General features: G+C 40.5%; 1 protein-coding gene and 1 long non-coding RNA gene across 3 annotated transcripts in view; one reads left to right on the forward strand and one right to left on the reverse strand.

Moving 5' to 3' along the window:
• ZBTB21 (zinc finger and BTB domain containing 21) overlaps positions 1 to 7,406 on the reverse strand; it is a 40,523-nt gene extending 33,117 nt beyond the window's left edge. For both annotated transcript variants that reach the window (XM_050933480.1, XM_050933491.1), the window contains exon 1: positions 7,138 to 7,406. The gene's annotated coding sequence lies outside the window, so the exon portion shown is untranslated. The remainder of the gene's footprint in view (positions 1 to 7,137) is intronic.
• A 4,936-nt stretch (positions 7,407 to 12,342) lies between these two features.
• On the forward strand, positions 12,343 to 13,599 carry LOC127039681 (uncharacterized). The gene is made up of 2 exons (XR_007771295.1): positions 12,343 to 12,565; positions 13,221 to 13,599. It is a non-coding gene; the product is annotated as an uncharacterized LOC127039681 (long non-coding RNA).
• The last annotated feature ends 10,533 nt before the right edge of the window (positions 13,600 to 24,132 follow it).

Here is a 24,132-nt window from a genome sequence, read left to right on the forward strand (position 1 = left end):
CAGCCTACTGCTCATACCAGACTTCTGAATCTCTACATTTCTCTTTCTACCTACATCATCCAATCCATGAGAGAAGAAACAAGTCACTTTATATTTATAAACATAACAGTTTAAAATCTCTTTCTGTATATGTACAAAGCAGCACTCTACAAGTGTGATTCAGATTAGAACCCCCAGGTAGTTTCGGGAGGGAATAATCCAGATCCTAACATATTAAGCCACACACAACTCTGTGCAGAGCACTTTTCCACCTCAGCTTAATGAATAGCAAATCAGAATTACGGATTTCAGCAGCATTTTTTTAAAGAAAAAAAAAAAAAAGCAAGCAGCAGAGACTTCAAGGTGAAATGTAAAAGATATTTAAAATATTGAGCTTTTAACTTTTTTTGCTTCTTTAGTGATGTAAGAACAGTTTGCTAGGTTCCAAAGGAAACTCCATTCAGCTGTCCTGAGCCAGAGGCAAAATAGTGTTAGCTGTGACAGATGATATGGATGGTAATGGGGAGATAGCTGGTGGTTTTATGCTGGAGTAAATTGGGAGAACCTAATCCTTATGACAAGTATATGAGGGACTTTCCCTTCCACTTCCAAATAAAAGTTAATTTTGAACAAGCTCCTTTGCCTATTGTCTAAACAAGTGTTCTTTTCTATATGAGTGGGAAAAAACATGTATTGGCTCATAACACTTGTAGTTCTGCATTAAAATAGTGACTATAATCAAATATGTTTCAGGCAGGCATCTGTAGGGGCCTACTCCACACACACAATTGGTTTGATGCATCAGAGGAAGGAGGAGATTTAAAACAAAAAAAAGCAACTTAAATTGGTCATAGCTGTAATGGGACACTGGCCAGGGTAGACCAGTGCTCTGAGGTCATACAAAAAATGCCTGGCTGGCGTGTCTTTCTAGATGCCTGACTGGTGTGTCTTGCGAACACACCCAGGATCATGCAGATCCCAGATTTGGTTCAGGAAGGAATTTTCCACCAGCTCAGTTTGACAGGGACCTCAAGGGGTTTTCACTTTCCATTGTAGAATGGGGCACAGTTCACCTGCTGGGATCATTTGGGCATATCTCATTTCATGATTTCCCTGCCACTGGTGGCACCTGGGTCTCTCTTGTTTTCTGCCTGTAGCTCATAGTTTAATTAGACCAAACATTTCAGTCCTTGGGAAACTAAAGTCTTTGGGTTTCACATAGGGGGATTTGGGTGAAATTTAGTGGCCTGTGATATACAAGTCAGATTATATGATCTGATGGTCCCTTCAATTCTATGGAGATTTACCGTATATACTCGTTCATAAGCTGAATTTTTTTTAGTAAAAAAGGAGAGCACCAGAGAAGGGAGTCGGCTTATGAATGGGTATAGAGAGGCAGAGGTGGGACACAGCCCCTCCCCCCAACAGAGGGAGCAAGGAGAGGCAGCACAGCCAGAAGGGAAGAGGCGGGGTCAGAGTCTCTCTGCTTCTAGACATGCCCCACCAGCCTCCAAAGCAGCTGCAGCTCCGGGGCTGGCAGGTTGCAGCTGTGCCACTCGGCCCGCCAGAGCATGCTGTGTCCATGCCACCGGGCCCAGCCTGTTGGAACATGCTGCAGCTGCACCACCCGGTCTGGCTCGCCAGCCAGGTCAGAGACATCCTCCCCTGGCCCTCCCCAGATAAGGTGAGAAGGGAAGGGATGAGGAAGAGTGGGGGTCCCGGCCTAGGGGTGGGGTCACGTGAAGGGTGGTCACATGGGTTATTCCCCTGACTCCCAGCTTCTCCCCCCCAGTTGCTGTCCCGGCCTGTCAGGGAAAGCAGCTGGTGCGCTGGGATACTTTGTTTACTTAAGTTTACCTCCGTGCCTGCAGACGCTCGAGGTAAACAAACCATCTCGGCCCACCAGCAGCTTATCACGATGGCCCAGGAGCCAAAGTTTGCTGACCCCTGAATTATAGGGTCGGCTTGTGAATGGGTTATACATTTTTTCCATTTTTACTTATCCATCGGGGGGGGGGGGAGGAGTCGGCTTATAAACGAACAGCCTTATGATCAAGTATATACGATAAATTATCTTAAATCATCCAAAATGAGGGATTTCTTCATCCATTCCAGATGAGTAAAATTTTGTAGTTGAGATTAATCACAATATTATGAAAAACAAAAAAAACATGGGAGTGTGGAGCAGGTGCCTAACATAAAAACAAACTTTTGTTTTGTTTCTTGTTCCTTGAATGATTCAGTTTATGAGATGTACATGATCTGCTCCAGAATGACATGACACGTGAAGCTTCATTTAGTGAAGACATTCAAAAATACATTTCCCTTCTTTCAATTATGAATAAAAAAAAAGACCTGCTGTCCCAAATTTCATAATAATTGGGAAGAGGGGGAAAAACAACTGTTTTATGGAGACTGGCCTTACACTGACAGAGAGCCATTAGGGACAGGGTTGAGGAGGAGATCTCCTTTGAACTGAGGATGGATTTACAGCAGAGTATGTTACATCCTCCTCCATCTGTGATGAAGGATTTTGCTGTGTTTTTTAAGAATTAGTTTTCTGAGATCCTCAGATGGAAGGTGCAAGTACTATTCTTTTTTATGAAACAATTCACTCATTTAGAAGGTGACAGCCTTCTGAATGAGCCTTCACTCACAGTTAAGAATGGTACTTTGCAGATATGGAACAACAGTTTTCATTTGTGTATTTCAAAACTGAAGAACATTATAAACAGCCACTATTCGCAACTACTATTGTTAAGATTTCAAAACTTCAGTGATAATAAATGTGACTCAATTATTAATTGCTCATAACTTTGTGAAAAATGCTCCCTTTAGACTGAAATTTTTCATGCTTGCCGTCTACTGAAAGGTGTTTAATTTAACACAGATTATGGCCACTGTTAGGAAGGTGACCAAAAAACCCTAATTTATTTTATATTCTGATCATCAGTAATTTCCAGCTCCATGGAAATAGCTCATAACTAATTGAACTCAGAAAGCTCACACTTGGCATCAAGCAGTTTTCAGTGATGTGTAGTGTCTTCAATAGGTTAAAAACATTTTAGTCTTCTATACAATGTTAACTCAGTCTTGTGTGTGTACACACACTCTCTCTCTCTCTTTAAGATTGCCTGTGCAACCTTAATTTGAACCCCTTATGTTTATGCATTCTGAGATATTCTTTAATTACATGATTACATACTATTTTTCCCCACAGGACCCTTTGCCTGTGTAACAAGCCTGACTTGTGGGGTATGGAGACAGAATCTGCAGGAAGTCCTCTAGCTTGTATGTACAAAAGGGCCAAAGCAGATATACGGAGTGGCTGACTCTATGGCAGTCAGAGTGGGAGGCCTCCAGAGATCTTGGCCCTGACTAACCAAATTGAAGGATGACTGTGGCCACTACTGGCAGAAACCATGAGGGAATGGCCACAGGATAACACAAACTCTGCAGGAGGCTGATGGCAGTTTTGTGGAGTCAGAGAGCAGTTGGGTGAGCAGCCTCTTCTCTTCGATTTGAAGCTTGTTCCTGGACTTATCCAGAGGTGTCAGACAGCTGTAAATAATAAAAGCTAATTTGTTCTTCATCCTATAAGAGATCCTCCTCCCCTTATGCCTGATTTCTCCTACTCCAGTTCCAGACATTGAATCCAGAACCTCCCTTGGTCCACTCCGCCACCCAGAATCCCTAACTTTATCCTGGGGATGAGGGGAGTAAAACTCGTTTCCCCCACGCTTCACCACTTCTGTTCTATCCCTTCCAGTTTGTCCCTGGCCCTATTCTAGCCTCTCATCCCAGGCCAATTTTCCTTACCCAGCCAGTTTGTCTCCACTCCATAGGCTTTTTTCATCCCTAGTCCACTCTCCTTGGCCAACCAGTCCCAGTTCCCCCCAGATCTGTCCTCTTTCTCCCATCTCAGCCTCCATTCACTGTCCCCCTCACCATACCTGTCCCCAGACTCAGTCTTCTTGTTCAGCTTCAGTATCCTTATCCCCACTCACCTTCCTGGTTCCTTGTCCCAATCTCTTTGTCCAGCCAGTCCCAGTTGTCTTCCCAGACCTTGGATCCTCATCAGATTTGTCTATCCCTCCTATCTCCATACTCCAACCCACTGATTCCCAGTCTTATTCCTCAGCCATTACCAGTCTCCTCCACATCCCAACTCTCAGTCCCAGTTTACCTCTCCCTACTTGCCACCCTTCAGTCCTAGGTCTTCCCCAACCCAGCATAAGCAACAGAAGAAGGGGAATGGGACACATTCACCCTGATTGAATCATTGACCCCCCCACTTGGTAAGGCAACTCCCATCTTTTCTTGTGCTGTATATTTATGCCTGCCTACTGTAATTTTCACTCCATACATCTGAAGAAGTGGGTCATAGCCTACAAAAGCTAATGCTCTAATAAATGTGTTAGTTTTTTAAGGTGCCACAAGACTCCTTATTATTACTCCTTTCATATGACATCCAATTTCAGATCTGCTCTCCCCATGGCAGAGAAAAGAACTGAACTGTCTCCCCTGCTTCACGGAGCAACTAGTTTTGAAATTTACAATGGGTGATGCAATTTTTGATTTAGTGCTAAATGACACACAGGATCTGGTAATAGCGACCATAACGTAATCAAATTTAACATCCGTGTAGGGGGAGGAGAGGGATACCAAAGAAGTCCACCACAGTAGCATTTATCTTCAAAAAGGAGAACTACACAAAACTTAAGAGAAAGTTAAACAAAGTAAAAGGAATAAATGCTCAGTTTTCACAGTGGAGAGAGGTAAATAGCGGGGTCCCCCAAGGATCTGTATTGGGATCAGTGCTATTCATAAATGACCTGGAAAAAGGGGTAAACAGTGAGGTAGCACAGTTTGCAGACAATACAAAATTTCTCAATATAGTCCAAAGCAGACCATGAAGAATTACAAAACTGGATGAGAGGGCAAGAAAATGGCAAAAGAAATTCAGTCTTGATAAGTGCAAAGTAACGCACCTTTGGCAACATAATCCCAACTATACATACAAAATGAGGGAGTCTGAATTACTTGTTACCAGTCAAGAAAGAGATCTTGAAGTCACTGTGGATAGTTCTCTGAAAAACATCTGTTCAAAGATTACCAGCAAACAAAAAAGCTAACAGAATGTTAGGAACCATTAAGAATGGGACAGATAATAAAACAAAAAAAAAAATCACAAAACCATGGTACAACCACACCTTGAATATTGTGCGCAGTTCTGGTTGTCCCATCTCTAAAAAAATAAATTAAAATTGGACAAGGTACAGAGAAGAGCAGCAAAAATGATTAGGGGTATGGAACAGCTTCGATATGAGGAGAGATTAAAAAGATTGGGACTGTTTTGCTTGTAAAAGAGATGATTAAGAAGGAATATGATAGAGGTCTATAAAATCAAGAATGGTGTGGATGAAGTGAATAAACAAAGTGTTATTAACCCGTTTACATAACACAAGAACCAGGGATCCCCAATGAAATTAATAGGCAGCAGGTTTAAAACAAACAAATGGAAGCACTGCTTCTCGCAATGCAGTCAACCTGTGGAACTAACTGTCAGGGGATGTTGTGAAGCCAAAAGTATAACTGGGTTCAAAAAAGACTTAGTAAAATTCAGTGGACAGGTCCATCAATGGCTATTCCCCAAGATGGTCAGGGATGCAACCCTACGCTCTGGACGTCCCTAAGCCTCTGACTGCCAGATGCTGGGACTAGACAACAGGGACTGGATCACTTGATATTGCCCTGTTCTGTTCATTCTCTCTGAAGCATCTGGCATTGGTGACTATTAGAAGGCAACACACTGAGCTAAATGGACTATTGGTATGACTCACTAGGTGGCCATTCTTATGTTCTCATTCCAGGTGAGCAGCCTAAAAGCTGGGCTAAAGGTTATAAGAAGGGCATTGGTACCAAAACTATCACCATCTACTCCTCTTTCTGGCATTTTGTGAATCCTTACAAAAATACCCAAAACAAAAAGTTTCAGGTCAAACGTTGCATTTGACTCAAAACACATTTTTTTCAATATGCTGACATTTTTCACAATTTTCAGATTAAGTGCAACCCAAATTGAAATTCTTCCTCCAATTTTTCAGAAATGCCAGCAAACTGGAAAAAATGCTCAGTTATCCACCCAGCTCTGGTGTGCATGACTATTCTGTGAGGCTAGCATAATCGGCAATTACTTTTATTTTTTTACATTAGCATAGCACTTCTGTGAGACACAGCGTGGAGAATGTACGATATACAAATACGTTCTCTCTTTCTTTATGGTTCAGATGAGAGAAACACGAATGCGAGCAATAGCTACTATATATGCATGTACACCACACTGTCACGGCAGCCCAGCGCCCTCTGCATTCGCTGCAGGGAAGCCAATGCAGCAGTGACAGCCCAGGGTACCAGGCAAACAGGTGGCGACTGGGCCCCACGCCAGGCACGAACGCCCCCATAACCAGCAGCATGGCAGCTCCTGTACCCGCGGCCTGCACCAGTACCTCTTCCCCCCCAGCCCTGCTGGGGCTCCCTACTTGGGCTGCGGTGAGCAGGGGAGGCACGAGCACTCAGATAACCTATAGTGACATCACTACACTCCATTGTTCCCCTCCCCACGCAGTCACGCTCACCCCATTGCGCATGCTCAGAGCAACTCCCTCCCGCTTGCCGCCCCCTCCCCTCACAAGCACCACCATCCAGCCTGCGCAGTGAAATATTTGCGCCTGAGCAGCTCGCGCCTCAGCCCAAAAGGCCACATTTTGGCTAATACGCGCGCGCAGCTAAACAAGATCGAGGTTCTTTTAGGGGCACTACGCACGCGCAAAAAAAAAAAAAAAAAAGGAACACGAAGCCAACTATGGGCAACAGACATGCGCACTAGAGCCTTCGCTGAGTCTATGTGGCGGATGTGTGCACGCGCAAAGGGCAGGCTTAGTGCGTCTCCGGGAGTGGAACACACCCGATGCAGGGATGGGCTAGTTTTGTAAGTGGCGCAGGCGCACTGAAGAGTTTGGGGACCGCAGCCCCGCTCGGTGGGGGGAAAAAAAAAACACCTCAGAGTTACGTCAGGAAAAGACGCCTTTGTGCACGGGGAGACACGCGCGGCGCGGGCAGCTCCCAAAACGGGCGCGGGAAGCGGCCGTTACTCACCCTCTCCGCCGTCAGCCGCACCCCACCCTGCTGCCCCCCTCGGCGCCTCCCTTCACGAGTCGCCCGCGCGCGCCGCTGCCACCGCCGTGATTCCATCCATCTTGAATTTGACGTCATCCCACACCAGGGATGAGGTCATCGCAGGGAACGCTCGTCACGTGCGCAGTGTTGCGATTGGCCGGCGCCAGAGTGGGGAGTGTGGGAGAGGCGCGTGCGCTGGGGACTGGGTGGTGGTTAGGGGGAGTTCTCGGGGTTCCCCCAACCGTCAGCCCGTGCTCGCGGCGGCCCTGCGCTCAGTGGGGGACTGGGGAGGCGTCTCTCGCCAAATCCCATCCTGGTCGCTGCGTTGCATGGAGCCGCCTTCCCGCTGCGGGCCGGGCCCGGCCCGAAGGGTAGAGAGCGGGGCATCCCACCGTCCCCCGGGGGCGCAGCGCGTCTCGCAGCGCCTGGGGGTGGGCTGGGCACGACCGCCGGCATCCGGGCTCAACACTCGGGGGATGCAGCTGTGCCGTGCTCGGGGACAGTCGGGGCTGAGCTGCTTCCCGCTGGGGCCCACTCGTGCTCCCGGAGCCGGGTCCGAGGCGCCCCCAGCCCAGCCATGGCACCGTGACCTTTCCTGGGCCGCCTGCCGAGCTGCCCGGCGTCGTTCCCGGACTGACTGCGCTCAGCCGCGGAGTCTGTCTGGGCTGGGATCGGCTTGCCCTGGCCGTGGCGGCCTTGCCTGAGAGGCCCCAAGGGGCAGAGGCCGGACTCCCCCAGCACAGACCGCAGCCTCTGGCGTTGGCAGGACTTTCCAGAGCAGCGGGGTTCAGGTCTAGCCGCGCGGTGAATTAGAGAGTTCAGGACATCACCATTCCTGTAGCTGCGGTCTCAGGCTTGCTGCAGACTCAGGTCATGTTCTCCAGGGGGTTGTAGCTTTGAGGACTAGAAATGTTTTTTATCTTTTTTTAAAGTGAGCCCTGGTATTTTGACATGATCCCAGAAGCTGGGGCATGGGACACAGGCCTATACTGCCTGTGTTATGTTTTAATGAGGCTCTGTTTTTACAGCGCGTGCATCCTACCTGACCCAGAGCCTCACTTATTTAGCAGGAGAGGGGTGGCTCCTTCTGACACTAATTTACAGACAGTTTTTAAGATTATAATTTGTTTATGTAGTGGTAAGTAAAAAATATAACATTAAATAACTCTGAGCTGTGTCTATGCTGTGTGGATTGATAAAAGAGCTGCATCTCTGCATAACGTGACCCGAAATAACATAAATTCAGACATAAAGTGGTAAAGCAGCACTGGAGGGTGGGGGGGCTGCACGCTCCAGCAGATCAAAGCAAGTTCGATATGATGTGGTTTCACCTATAACGCAGTAAGATTTTTTTGGCTCCTGAGGACAGCGTTATATTGGGATAGAGGTGTACATTTAGTACTGTATATTTAGCGGCTTTAAGGTGTGATCCAAAGCTCATTGAAAATTAGTGGAAAGATTCATATTGGCTTTGGATCAGGATTGTAGTGAACATTTAACAACAACAAGAAATAGCTGCTAGTCCACATAATACAATGAAATAATGGCCTGGAAAATTACATCTGATAAAATGTGCACTATTATCTTGGTCTTTTGACTAAAATCAAGCCATTTTGAGTTAGATACCTGAGTAATAATCTAGGTGAGGGGTGCCCAACCTGTGGGCCATGTATGGCCACCAGAGCATTTCATAAGGCCCACTGCCTGCTTCTGCACAATATACTAATACACCTCTACCCCTATATAACGCTGTCCTCGGGAGCCAAAAAATCTTACTGTGTTATTGGTGAAACCATGTTATATTGAACTTGCTTTGATCCACGGAAGAGCGCAGCCCCGCCGGAGCACTGCTTTACCGTGTTATAGCCGAATTCATGTTATATCGGGTCGCGTTATATCGTCATAGAGGTGTATATACAGAAATATACTATATATTAGTGTTTTGTCATTATGTTTACAGCATTTTAGTTTACACAAGTGTGTAAACAGACCAGGGGTTGGCAACCTCTGTGTAAGCACCCTGGCGGGCCGGGTCAGTTTGTTTATCTGCTGCGTTGGCAGGTTTGACCGATAATGGCTCCCACTGTTTGCAGTTCGCCATCCCAGGCCAGTTGGGGCTGCAGAAGGCGGCGCAGGTGAGGGATGTGCTGGCCACAGCTTCCCGCCATCCCCATTGGCCTGGAATAGCAAACTGCAGTCAGTGGGAGCCATGATTGGCCAAATCTGTCAATGCAGCAGGTAAACAAACTGGCCCGGCCCACCAGGGTGCTTACCCTGGTGAGCCACGTGCTAGAGGTTGCTGACCCCTGAAATAGACAATAATGTACATAGAAACAGCCTAGCTAAATACATACGAAACAAGCTGAACTTAAAATATAAATCAATACAGGTGACTTTAAATCATTAAAATATGTAAAAAGAATGAGGAGTACTTGTGGCACCTTGGAGACTAACACATTTATTTGGGCATAAGCTTATTCCCAAATAAATTTGTTAGTCTCTAAGGTGCCACAGGTACTCCTCATTCTTTTTGCTGATACAGACTAACATGGTTACCACTCTGAAACCTATTAACATATGTAGAATTTGTCTAGCCCACACAAGATTATTTCAGAAAGCTATAACAATTTAGCTTCTAGTTTACTTCGCTGTTATTCATTAGATATTGGTTTATGGATCCAGTGGTGCCCATTTTAACAGTGAGATTCTGACTACCACAGTTGAGCCCCTGATAGTGGCATGCATGGAATCAGCAAGTTGTTTTCTGTTTTTATCTTTCTTGGGTGGATTAGGTACTTATTTATCTGTACCAATTTGAAATATTCTTATAGATTTGATTGTTTAAAAGGATATAGGACTACATACATATAAGTACTTTAACATGAGCATAGTCTCATTGAGTTACCTGGAATTGCTCAGATACTTAAGTATTTTGCTGACTTAGAGACATAATCATTTTTGTTGATGCTAACAAAACTGAGGCAAGTGATTGTAATATATCCTTTTTTTTTTTTTTTTGGTTTTTAAATTGTTCTTGGGCGCATTCATTTTCTCAAATTCATTCATTATTGAAAATTGTTTGAATGATTTCTCAGTTCTTGCTTTGTAACTTTTTTTCTAAATAGTTATGCAAATATTTAAAATTTACGATGTTTTGGTGGGATTCTTAGGTTTTATCATATGTTTTTCTGTTATATGAAAGAAGTAGCACAACTTTTAGAATCTGATGCAGATATTCATGTTTATGAATTAAAATCTTGCATTCTACCAGCCAATATTTTGTTAAAATTTACTGTATTTGAATATTCGTGCCAGTAAACTCATTTATTGGAATATAAGCAGAAAGTAAACCCAAACAGAACTCAAACATATTCAAAAATTTGAGCGCATACATACAGCTTCCTCGCCCCCAAAATATTCACTTGCACAAATGAAAAAAAAAATTCAGTTGCTTCAGCTGCATGTGCAAGTACATAAAGTAACTCTGACTTGTTTGTATTTCACGTTTCATTGTATAGGGTCCAGACCTGCACTCCTAACTTGGGAAAAACTCCAGTTGACTTCAACTAACTTATAATAATGTAGTCTACTTCTATTCCTATAACACAGATTTACTGTTTCACTTTTTTTGGTGTACAGCCAATCAAACAATACATGTATTGTGAAGTACACAAAATCCATAGTACTTGAATGGGGGTAACAGATATTAACTAGGACTATCAAGCAATTAAAAAAATTAAATTTTGATTAATCGCACCGTTAATAACAGAATAGCATTTATTTAAATATTTTTGGATTTTTTCTGCATTTTCATATATATTGATTTAAATTACAACACAATACAAAATGTACAGTGCGCATTTTATATTTATTTATTATACATATTTTTGTAAAAAACCAAAAGAAATAGTATTTTTCAGTTCACCTAATACAAGTACTGTAATGCTTTCTCTTTATCATGAAAGTTGAACTTACAAATGTAGAATTATGTACAAAAAAGCATTCAAAAATAAAACATTGTAAAACTTTAGATCCTACAAGTCCAATCAGTCCAACTTCTTGTTCAGCCAGTCGCTCAGACAAACAAGTTTGTGTACGTTTGCAGAAGATAATGCTGGCTGCTTGTTTACAATGTGACCTGAAAGTGAGAACAGGTGTTTGCATGGCACTTGTAGCTGGAGTCGCAAGATACTTACATGCCAAATGTGCTAAAGATTCATATGTCCCTTGATGCTTCAACCACCATTCCAGAGGATATGCGTCCATGCTGATGACAGGTTCTGCTCAATAACTGTGCAAAGCAGTGAGGACTGACGCACGTTCATTTTCATCATCTGAATCAGATGCCAGCAGCAGAAGGTTGATTTTCTATTTTGGTGGTTTGGGTTCTGTAGTTTCCACATCAATGTGTTGCTCTTTTAAGACTTCTGAAAGCATGTTCGACATCTCATCCCTCTCAGATTTTGGAAGGCACTTCAGATTCTTAAATCTTAAATCTGTAGCTATCTTTAGAAATCTCACATTAGTGTCTTCTTTGCATTTTCTCAAATTTGTGGTGAAAATGTTCTTAAGACAAACAACATGTGCTGCTGAGTCATCATCTGAGATTGCTATAGCATGAAATGTATGGCAGAATGTGGGTAAAACAGAGCAGGAGATATACAGTTTCCCCCAAGAAATTCACAAATTTAATTAACGCATTATTTAACAAGCGTCATCAGTATGGAAATATGTCCTCTGGAACAATGGCCGAAGCATGAAGAGGCATATGAATCTTTAGCGTGCCTGGCAAATATCTTTCAACACCAGCTACAACAGTGTCATGCGAACGCCTGTTCTCACTTTCAGGTGATATAATAAGAAGTGGGCAGCATTATCTCCCGTAAATGTAAACAAACTTGTTTCTCTTTCCAGTTGGCTGAACAAGAAGTAGGACTGAGTGGACTTGTAGGCTCTAAAGTTTTGCATTGTTTTGTTTTTGAGTGCAGTTATGTAACAAAAAAAACTATTTGTAATTTGCACTTTCATGATAAAGAGATTGTATGAGGTGAATTGAAAATACAGTTTCTTTTGTTTATCATTTTTACAGTGCAAATATTTGTAATAAAATATTATAAAGTGAGCACTGTACACTTTGTATTCTGTGTTGTAATTTAAACCAATATATTTGAAAATGTAGAAAAAAATCCAGAAATATTTAATAAATTTCAATTGGTATTCTACTGTTTAACAGTGTGATTAATTGTGATTAATTTTCTTTAATTACGATTAATTTTTTTGAATTAATCGCCTGAGTTAACTGTGATTAATCGACAGCCCTAATATTAACCTCCCTCTGTTTCTATAACAGGCAATGAAATATTCAGACTGTAATAATTCCTAGAAAGGTTACTGTCAGGATTTTCAGGTAGGCCACTATTTCATGAAGTTAAGCAGCTGAACCAGAATTTTAAGGGCATGTCTAGCATGGGAGGTGAAGAGGGGGGAACTGGATCTGATGTTTTTATTTTAAATGTCCAGTTTGGTGGTTGCTGTTGCATTTATTAACCGTCTTCATAGGATATAAAACAGCTTTAAAACTCTCATACAGTATTCATACAGAAAGGTCAAAACCAGCGAAATTATTTTAATGTCAGGATGTTTGAGGAAGATAGGTTTTGACAGACTTGTAATTACTTAAATCTCCATTTGCTATTCAAAAATATCTTCTATATGTAGTCTGATTAGTACTTGTGGTTTGTGAGAAACAGTACAAATAGAGAGTGATTCAAGATTTATTAAAATTATATTGAGTTAAATTTAGATGGACAAAATGGTGTGGAATAATTGAGTGGTCTGAGCTCAAGACTGGGAACTCAGAACTCTTTAATTCTAATCTTGGCTCTGACATTGATTCTTTCTGTGTTACACAAGTAATTTGCCTCTCTTTTCTCACCTTTTAAATGGAGATAGTAATACCTAGCTCACAGAGTGTTGTAAAGATGTGTATTTTTAAACATTTTCAAGATGAAAAGTGGATATATAATTGCATTTTCAATACAAGAATATATGAAATTTAACAGCATCACAGATCCAGAATGCTTCATCCTGCAGGAAAACTTGTGTCAGAAGGCCCAAAGGGAGAGAAAAAAAATCAGCCAGGGGATTTTCATGGATTCTTCCTTGAACTGCTCCTACTTGTTTAAAGGTCTTTGTGGACGATGGATAGTGGAGTTTCCCACCCTGTTATTGGATTTCCTGTGGATCGTTGGGTATGTGTGAGGAAGAGAGCCCCCTTCGCACATAGAAGCCATCCTGGAGGGATAGCTGCTGCTGCTCTGTTGCATCCCCTACCCCCAATGGCACAACTTATCAATTGACAGAGTCCACATACAGCTATATAGTAGTAAAAATGTAGGATACCTGAGGTGAGAATAAAATCTCACATGTTTTGCACTGAAATCAGTGGAGTTATTACTGAATTACCCTGGTATGAGTTCAGAATTAGACTGCAGAGGGAGGTAATTTGGTGTACATATTGTGTGAATTGTCCATAGAAATCAAGGAGATGAGTAGATGATGGTTCCGCAGTGCACAGCACCTCTGCTACTCCACCCCCTCAAACCCCCACCTCTGAACTCCAAAGAAGTGAAATGGAATGCCTGGACATCAGTGAAAATGATTGAATTAATCTCTACTTCAGTCTGTCCGGTTACTGCAGAAGTAAATATTTCAGGGACTACTGAAAACATTTTAATATTGATGATTTCTAGTATCTGAGAAGTCACTCCTTGCCAAAATTATGTAGCTTATGACTTGCCAAAACATATGGAAATAATGCTCTTGCGTCACCTGTTGCTGATACAGCTATCTATGAGAAAGGAAGCCCATATGGTGTGTATAAAGTACACTCTGTCTAAATTTAAGAAACATCTACTGGTGACTGATACTAAGTGAAATAGCTGCATGGTAAAGATTCATTCTTAGTGGCATCATCACTTGTGATAGAAGAGGACTGCAAAGGTTAGGATTATGTGGATAGAACAAAGACAGCCAATCTATACAATATTTTGTTTGTATATTGTGAACAAGTTCTTTTGCCAAACTACTGTGAAACACAGTTCACAAAAGTTTAAACCTCACCTGTTTCCTAAGGTTTATCTTTATTAACAAAGAAACTGACAATAATGTAACTTAAAGTGACGCTCAAGTCTTCACTCCATGTTTGGCTGCTCCTAAGGTTACTACTACGAGACTGCACAATCTACACCCTAGGTCCTTAAAGCTGTTTTACTTCCTTAAGTCTGAATAGGGTAATAGACATCTTTAGTGAGTCAGCAAAACCTACTTAATCTTCTAAAATCAGAATCAACACCTGATTAAGAGGGTGGAGTGTTTCAGGCAAACATTGCCAGCCTATTACATGTAGATTATAATACTATAAATACAAATACATAAGAAGCAAGAAAGAGACTAAGGACAGGGTAGGCCCATTACTCCTTGAGGCAGAAAAGACAATAACAGAAAATGCAGCAATGCCCGAAGTGTTAAGTGACTTTGTTGGTTTAGGTTTTCACCAGAAAAGTTAGCAGTGATTGGATGACTCACATAGTGAACCCCAGTGTAAATAGGGTAGGATGTGAGGCTAAAATAGGAAAAGAACAAGTTAAGAATTACTTAAGACAAGTTAGATGTCTTCAAGTCAGCAGGGTCTGATGAAATACATCCTGGAATACTTAAGGAACTGACTGAACAGATCTCTGAGCTATTACCAATTATCTTTGAGACTAGTGGAAGATGGAAGAGAACCCAGAGGACTGGAGAAGGGCAAATATAGTATGTATCTTATAAAAAGGGAAATAAGGACAACCCAGGGAATTATAGACCAATCAGCGTAACTTTGATACCTAAAAAGATAATGGAGCAAATCATGAATCAATTTGAAAGCCCCTAGAAAAACACAAGGTGATAAGAAACAGTAAACAAGGATTTGCAAAGAGCAAATCGTGTCAAACCAACCTGATAGTCTTCATTGACAGGGCAACAAGCCTTGTGGATAGGGGGAAGCAGTAGATGTGATATATCTCAGCTTCAGTAAGGCTTTTGATACTGTCTCACATGACCTCATAAGGAAACTAGGGAAATATAGCCTAGAAGAATCTACCATAAGGTGGATGCACAACTAGTTGGAAAAGCATACTCAGAGTAGCTATCAATGGTTCACAATCAAGTTGGAAGGGCATATTGAGTGGGGTCCTGCAGGGATCTGTCCGGTGTCTGGTTTTATTCAATATCTTCATAAATGGTTTGCATAATGGCATAGAGAGTACACTTATAAAGTCTGTGGATGATACCAAGGTGGGAGGGATTGCAAGCGCTTTGGAGAACAGGATTAGAATTCAAAATAATCTTGACAAACTGGAATAATGGTCTAAAATTAATAGGATGAAATTCAATAAGGACAAAGGCAAAGTGTACTGTACTTAGGAAGGACTAATCAATCTCACAAATACAAAATAGGAAACGGCTGCCAAGGAGGGAGTACTGCAGAAAAAGATCTGGGGCTTGTAGTGGATCACAAAGTAAATATGAGTCAACAGTGTAATACTGTTGCAAAAAATGCGAACATCATTCTGTGATGTATTAGCAGGAGTATTGTAAGCAAGACACGAGAAGTAATTCTTCAACTCTACTCAGTACTGATTAGGCCTCAACTGGAGCATAGTGTCCTGTTCTGGGCACCGCACTTCAGAAAAGATGTGGGCAAATTGGAAAAAGTCCAAAGGAGAGCAACAAAAATGATTAACGGTCTATGAGGAAAGTGAAAAAAAAATGAGTGTATTTAATCTGGAGAAGATGGAGTTGGGGATAAAACAGTTTTCAAGTATGTGAAAGTTTGTTATAAAGAGGAGGGTGATAAATTATTTTTGTTAACCATTGTGGACAGGACAAGAAGTAGTGGACATAAATTGCAGCAAGGGAGATTTAAGTTAGGCATTAGAAAAAACTTCCTAACTGTAAATATAGTTAAGAGTTGGAACAAATTATAGGGTGATTGTGTAATATCTGTCATTATAAGTTTTTAAGAACAAGTTAGACAAACACCGTCAGGGAAGGTCTAGATAATATTTAGTTCTGCCTCAGTGCAGAGGACTGGACTAGATGACCTATCCAGGTCTGTTCCATTCTTACATTTCTATGATTCTAAAACAGAAAACCTTAAATAGCAAGTCCAAATCTAGCCTTTGAAAAGGTAACAGTTTCATTTACAAAACAAAGATTCAGTTATATAGAAGAAAGTATTTTAGAAAACTTAGGGACATGTATGCCATGAACAGAAAACAAATAATTATTAGTGTTACTAGTTATAGAAAAATGTATCTTTTCCTCACTATATAACTATTGTAATGAATGCAGAGAGGTTTTTTAAAAGATTTTAATTGTTTCAGAAAAAAATACAAACATAATTCAGATACAAAATTCTGTCTTGTCACAGTACAGTGTATAAGGCCTAATTGTCATAAGCAGTCAATTCCCACAGCCCCTATTAATGTCATCTGGAGTTTGGTTTTTGAGCTCTTAGGAAAATAAGGCCCAAGGTATTTTGGTTGTAGTATAAGCTTAATAATAAAGACAATAAAAAATAAATTGTGGCGTGGATTTTCCAGATACAAATGTGTACATCTTGGCTCTTTGTTTTAGAGCAAGCGCATATAGTACATTGAAATATAGAAAAAGCAAAGTAAAAAGACAAAAATAAATTGTTAGCATAACCATAAATGAGAGTGAGTAAAGGCAAAACAAGATGAGGAAGCACTGGCATCTCATTCAGAGTTTATACTGATTATAAATAAGTAGCTCTCAGATACTTTAGATTAACTTTAGCTGGCATTCAAAAAACTCACTTTCAAGAAAGATAGATTAATCAGAATCTTTGCTTTAGTACAGTAATTATGTTTATTTTCCTGTAAACAAGGCTTTGGAGATTACGTTTCTTGGCAGAAACTACTGCTAGTGGAGCCTCCATTCTCTAGAAGGTTTATATAAGTGGATCTGAGAAAGCTCTAATGACCTATTAGTGTTGTGGAATATTTAAAAAGTCAATCTTCATCTTTCCTTAATATCAACCATACATTTTGGTCTCAAAAGCATTTGGTGTCAGAGATTACACAGAAGTGGATAACAATTCTCAGGAATGTAGCAAATGCATTTGTTTGAGCGAGGTTAATATACTGAAAAGTGTGGAATATGATGCAGTGCTTTCCCCAAGGAAGCCAAAATTATTTTTTTTCTGGAAAAATTGTGTCTGAATGTTCAGTCATAGTGTTTTATGATAACTTCTCATCAAATAAAGAATACGTGTGTTAGAAAAAATGCAGTTAAATCATGGTTTTTCCTTATAGCGTTAGCCACAAAAATACCTGTGTGTTTTTAGTTACGTTCTTACCAAATAATGTTAGAAGCATTTTGTCATTTTTATTTAAAGTTTCACAGCTCATATAAACTAACCATGCTACATATGTACCATGGTTAGTGAAGGTGTTGTTTTATCATTCACTCACTTCGTAGATTATATTTATGTTTTAATATGAAGACTACAAAGTACTTATTTTAAAAGATTGATTACAAGTTTAGACCGTACTTCCCTGTTCTACCTAAAAGGGGGGCTACTGCAGAAATACTGCTCTGTAACAAGTCAAATTCTGTGATTGTGAAGCCTGTGCAATCTCATTGTCAGCTGAGAATTTAGTCCAATATGTTAATTGTTATTAAGTGAAAAATTCAAGTAGTATAGCAAAAATAACTGAGGTGCCTAATTATTGATCATTTTCTCTGTATGTCACTAGCCTAATTTCTTCAGTACACTGAACAAATTATTTTGTTTGCTACTTGAATATAGAAAACCAGAAATACACCAGAAAACCCACACACAAAAACGAGGTGTACAGGATGTAAATTTTCTGTCCCAATTCTGTTTGGGTGTTTGAGGCAGGACTTGTGCCATGATCTGCATTTTTGTGCCTTCATTCCCCCAGTCCTTGGCAGTAATACACATACATTTACCCAGAGATTATTTGTGCTCCCAATATAAATAATCTGCATGAGGCACCGAGGGTGCTCCCAAACAGGCACGCATTAATAATGATTTTTCAGCATACATCTGCCATTTTTGGAGGCCAATTACTGTATGTGAGGAGAGAGAATTTGAAATAGTTTCCTACAAATTCACCACATTAGTGATGCTAGCAGGAATAATAGCATTGGACCATGTGCTACCAAGATAACCAGAATACTTATTTGAGAACCACAGAATATGCTCAGGACAAGTGGTTTTGGGTTTAAATTCAAATGTTAAATTTATTTATTTAAATTACATAATTTTGGTTTCCAGGCTCCTCACAAACTTACTTCTTACACAGTTTTCCTTACCCCAACTGCCATGGAACATCCTGGAATGCTTCCCTGTAGACTCTTTAGAGTAGACCCTTCCCATAGTGCCACATATGTCACCTTCACAGGCTTTTAACTCAAGCGGATTTTGCCTTACAGTAGCCTCTCTAAGGCTCTACCAGCACAGGGGGTATGTTAGAGCTGACTGGTGGCAAGTTTGGAGTGTGAGGTGTGCTGGCAGAAAAGTCTCTAGGGACATCTAACCTGCAGTCTTTCCTTTTACATATATAATACTAATCTGGAGTGGTACAATAAGAGGAAATTCTGAAATTCATCCAGCCATGACATGATAAATTACCCTTCAGAGATGATGAAATAGTCTTTGAGTAACAGTGTGTCTTTTACTGCAGAGTCACTTTTGGAGATTGGCTGACATGTAGAATATTGTGTGTAGATTAGTTTTGAAATGCAGGAGCTGCAGAAGAGCAGACCTGCCTATTTACATATTATAAGTTAGAGCCTGGGAAAGGGGAATGTTGGAAACTGGTTGGGATCTAATAGTATCCAGTACCAAAACCCTATATGTTCATGCTGCAGCTGATTCAGAAGAAAGAGAAGAAAGAAGAAATAAATATCTGAATGAACTACATTTTCTGAAGGTGTTCATATCAGATCCATGGGCCTGATTCTCCACTGTATTACCCAGTTCTGTACCATTCATTCAGTGAAGATACATCAGTGTGAAATTGGAATAACATGGTGAATCAGAAATTCTGTGGGTAGAGCTGGAGTTGAACGTCTGAAATATTCTGGAAAGATGGATTCAATCTGGAATCATTTTAATGTCCAAAACAAATTTTATCTCGTCTTCCCTTTTCTCTTCAGTGTTCTCTATATTATGTTAGATGATTCAACCCTTCCGTATTGTTTCCGCCTTCCCATTGCCTTAATTGGCTCTTTTTGAGACATTACATATCATATGTGATTGACAAATGCTATTTCTAGCAACATGGAGTTTGTCTATTCCTTCCCTTCTTTCCTCTTCTATATTTTCCCTGCTGGTTTTTCTCCTACTTCCTTCCAATTGTTTGTCTTTTTACCCCCTTACTACTTCAATTTATGAGAAAATGGTAGCTCTTGGGTTTGGTTTGCCCCTGTACCAAGGTCTGTGTCATCCCCTGTGCCAGTGGGGGAAGCTCCAATGCCAAAGGGAGATTCACTATCATGCTTCAGCAAGGATGGCAGTTTTAAGTTACAGCTGTGTATCTGCAAGAACCCTGCTGACATAGGATGCCCAAGGATGTATTGAATCAGTTAGTGGTGCTCATTTTTTAGCTGCACTATGCATCTGTAGGCTCCTTGATGGAGTGGGTATTGTTACTCCCCCCCACCCACTTTCTGCCCCTTTCCAAAGTTGACTTTCTACCACTGAGGACATTCCACCTGACTCTGTACCAGCACAGATCAGCAGACACACTTCAGCGTACTTTGATCAAAAACTAGGCTCAATCTCACACATTACCACCTGCCAGCTGACTGCAATTATGGTATGCAACTGCAGAGACACAGTAACCTTACAATGTGAACAGCAAAGCTTTAGCATTTAAAAATATTGTTTATAATCCCAAATCATTAACAGACTTTTGTGTAGATTTAAATGTGACAAATACATTTATATTTAAAGGAATATATTTGAAAATCAGTTCATCCTCCCTCTATTATCTGCCCTCAGTTCTGTGTTTGGGGCGGGTTCATACATTTTAAGGCAGGAACGGACCATTAGGATAGTCTGGTCTCCTGCATAACACAGGCCACAGAAGCTCTCAAGAGTATTTTCTGCATCAAGCCCATAACTTCTGGTTGAGCTAGAGCATATCTTTTAGAAAGATATCTTGTCTTGAGTTAAAGACTTCAAGTGATGGAGAAGCCACCACAACCCTAGGTAAATTGCCTGAACTTTGACTAGCTTCATCTTCCAAACAGTGGGTTTCATTATGCCTTTGTCTATTGGAGTAATTTCAGTACCTTTTCTGCAACAGTTGATAATATTTAAAAAAAATTCAGAGGAAATGCCCCTTTCTTTTGAATATTATAATTAGGGAGGGGACAGTTTCCAGCACTGAGTAGAGAACTGGGAATTTATTCTATTTATTCTACACAGAAAAAATGTGTTTACAATTTTCCATCAATTTTCTACCCAAGAAGAGACCATATTACATATTGAGAATGCAAATGTTAATTGTATTTTTGCATTCATGTTGGCAAATTTATAGTTGTGTTTCTGTTCCCACTTCTGTAATAATCATGTCTTATGTTTCCTTATATATTTGTTGAAAGATATATTTTCCCAAAATTATTTTTTAGTGGAAGTTTGTTTTGAACTTCCCCTAAGTGTTTGTTACTTTAAAATTTCTTTATCTGATTTATTTTAAATACCTCTTCTCAGTTTCCTATCTTCAGATGGCTTGCAATGAACTTCTACCTTTTAGTCATATTAAAAATTTTATTAGTATAACCCAACATTTTGTAGCATTTAGTATTTATATACATTCATTTAAAAATAAAAGTTTACAAGTGGTATTTGTTTGTACATATGTCTTTGAGAGACAAATGTGAAGGCCCCAATTCACAGGGATGGACTGCTGGACCTGTGCAAAGCTCCATTGAACAACAGTCTGCCTGTGCTCTCAGCTGAAGATTGGGGCCTGGTTGTTGGTGAATTCAACAATAATGAAACTCTTTGACTGAACAGCTTTGTGCTTCCTGTGGATATATTAGCGAGAGATGAATAAGGGTTGGTTCCTTGGGCTGCACCTTTGGCATGTTTGCCCTCATTTACATTCAAATAATTCCTGCAACATTTATTGAGAATATATAGCTTAGTACTGGAAACAGTCCTTGCAGCGACCGGATGAAGATAATCATGATATATAAAAAAAATGAGGAGCTATTCTGATGACTGCCACAATGGGCATAGCATGTATTTAAAATATTACGCACATCCTACAATGAAATGCTTCAAATAGTGATGTGTTTTGTTTTGTTTAATCCATTTGATAACAGTAAAACCCCACATTTCCTTTTATAGTAAATTCTGTTACACTGGATCTTGCTGTTGATAGGAGAGCTGATCAAATTCAAGCTTAGCTACTGGTGAGCTCAAGGGAGCAAGTCTGTTTTTTGTTTGTTTGTTTACATGGTAACTGTCTTTCCCTCTCCCATACAAGCAAAGGCCATGTAGTGTAGCTGAATTTTTGCGGTTTATCTCCAAAACAAGGTGCTAATAACAGCATGAGTAGACACCAAAATTTGAAAACAAGAATTTAGAAAGCAGAGGATAATAATAGACTGCAGGATCAGCCCACTGAGATGTCAAACGCAGCCTTTTTCTTTTGAAGTCAAAAAATATAAAAGGATTCAAATTTGCTCTTCTGCTCCTGCAAGAGAAATGAACAATTCACCCAAATGACCAAATTAGGTTATTAAGTTTCAGGCTGAATTGCAGATTTCTTATACTGCCCTCTTCTATTTAAACATAACCATAGAACAGTAATTTCTATTTTTTTTTTACAGGCATAGATAAATATTTCAAACATCAAACTGTTTATAAATGTACCTTTCAAATGCCCCTTTAAAGAGAAACACTTTATATTGATCCTCCAAAATGTTAAAACAAAATAAATGTCACTGTTTTCATACCTACTATTTGTGCAATATGATTTATTTTTAATGCAGATGGCTGGAAAGAATAAACAAGTTAATAAGGAGCCGTGGGACCTGCCTTTTCACTGTGCGTACAAGGCTTGTTAAAGGCAGAGGCAGAGGTAGAGAAAAGGTTGAAAGAGTTTACAAAAATTCAGTCCCATAACACAATGCACAGTGAGCCATTTCTACTCTCACTGACATGATTGTCCAAGAATGAAACTCAGCCCATTACTTTTATTTTATTTTATTCTGCGCCTTCCTGTCTCGTCTACCTCATTCCAGAGATGGTTCTTCCTTATCTCAAGCTGTTACTGCTAGTCAAGACAGTGACTTGTAATGTTTTAGGACTAAAATCAAGGTTAAAATTTAGCATTTATTAAAAAAAAAGCATTGATAAGTGAAGACCAAATATCATTCTATTTTATTTTTAATATTCTCACTTTTTTGGAACCAAATCAAGGTCTCCCTGGAGTATTTATATTGTGCTATTGCATCTGAACTTGACAGTGATATTGAAAAGGAACAAACTATAAGTAAAAGTGATGCTGACTAATCTATTTTTATTGTTCAAGCTAAGAGAAATGCAGAATGGGAAACTCAGCATAAGGAACTAAAAGAACATTGAATTTTAAAAAAATCTTTCAACTCTTGTCACTTGTACTGTAACACATGTAAGACTGTCGATCAAAATATACAAACTATGACTGTCTGTAGATTGTTAGAAACTAATTACAAAGATGACGTGCTTGGGTGTAAAATTTTTATCTGGTCTTATGGAATATTGTATGTACTGAAATGTATACTGGGATTTAGAGAGTCACCTGGTATTATTATTATTATTGTTCTCTTAATGGTAGGGTCTAAGATCTGGACCCCATTGTGCTAGGCACTGTAGGAGCAATTAAGAAAGAAGATAGTCCCTGCTCCAGAGAGCTTGCATTCTAGGTCTCAGACAGGATACAGAAAACAGACAAATGTGCTTGTTTAACCAGAAGCAGGCATTAGGTTTTAAGGAGGGATTTAAAAGAGGATAATTCTGATGGAGAGTTTTCCCCATATATAAGATCAGCATGGAAGGAAACACGGAAAGTTTCTCTAGTAGCAACTGCTCTTGATCTCTAACCAAAAAAGGAGGGTTTTTAAAAAATATAAAGTAACTGAAATTCTTTCAGTTTGTTTGTGTTCTGTGAATCTTAATAAATAAAAATGTGCATTCTATTAGTTATTGCCTCATCTTTTCTCCTGTCAGAATACTTAGAATCTGGTTTGAGACCCCTGTAAAAATGTGCCTCCAAGTGTCCAACTTCAAAAAGAACATCACTTTCTTCCTATGCATGTCTCATTGCTTCTCTTTTTTCTTGATCAAGTATGCATCATAGGCAACTCAAGGGAAGTCCTACTGTCCATTTCATTTGGTACTTTCCTATGTCTCTCTTATGGGCAGGGGCAGCTCCAGGCCCCAGCATGCCAAACGTGTGTTTGGGGCGGCAAGCCGCGGGGGGCGTTCTGCCAGTGCTGCAAGGGCGGCAGGCAGGCTGCCTTCGGCGGCTTGCCTGTGGAGGGTCCGCTGGTCCTGCGGCTTCGGCGGACCTTCCACAGGCAAGCTGCGGAAGGCAGCCTGCCTGCCGTGCTTGGAGCGGCAAAATTCCTAGAGCCGCCCCTGCTTATGGGGTACCTGCCTGCGATGCAATACAGGGTGTCATTCCAAACCAGTATTTAGTGTTTTTTAACATCTCTTTTCAACACTCTAGTGTTATAGAGAAACTGCTATTTTTTTGTGGCAGCAGTTCATGCTTTTGGGAACTGGGATAGATGTTACTTGCCTTGGGATCTGGAGAGCCAGGGGGCGCTACCTAGCTCAGGCAGTGGCTCTCTGTAGCAGAGGGTGTGGAGACAGCC

This window comes from Gopherus flavomarginatus, chromosome 1 (assembly GCF_025201925.1).
Source record: "Gopherus flavomarginatus isolate rGopFla2 chromosome 1, rGopFla2.mat.asm, whole genome shotgun sequence".
Classification (NCBI taxonomy): Eukaryota; Metazoa; Chordata; order Testudines; family Testudinidae; genus Gopherus; species Gopherus flavomarginatus.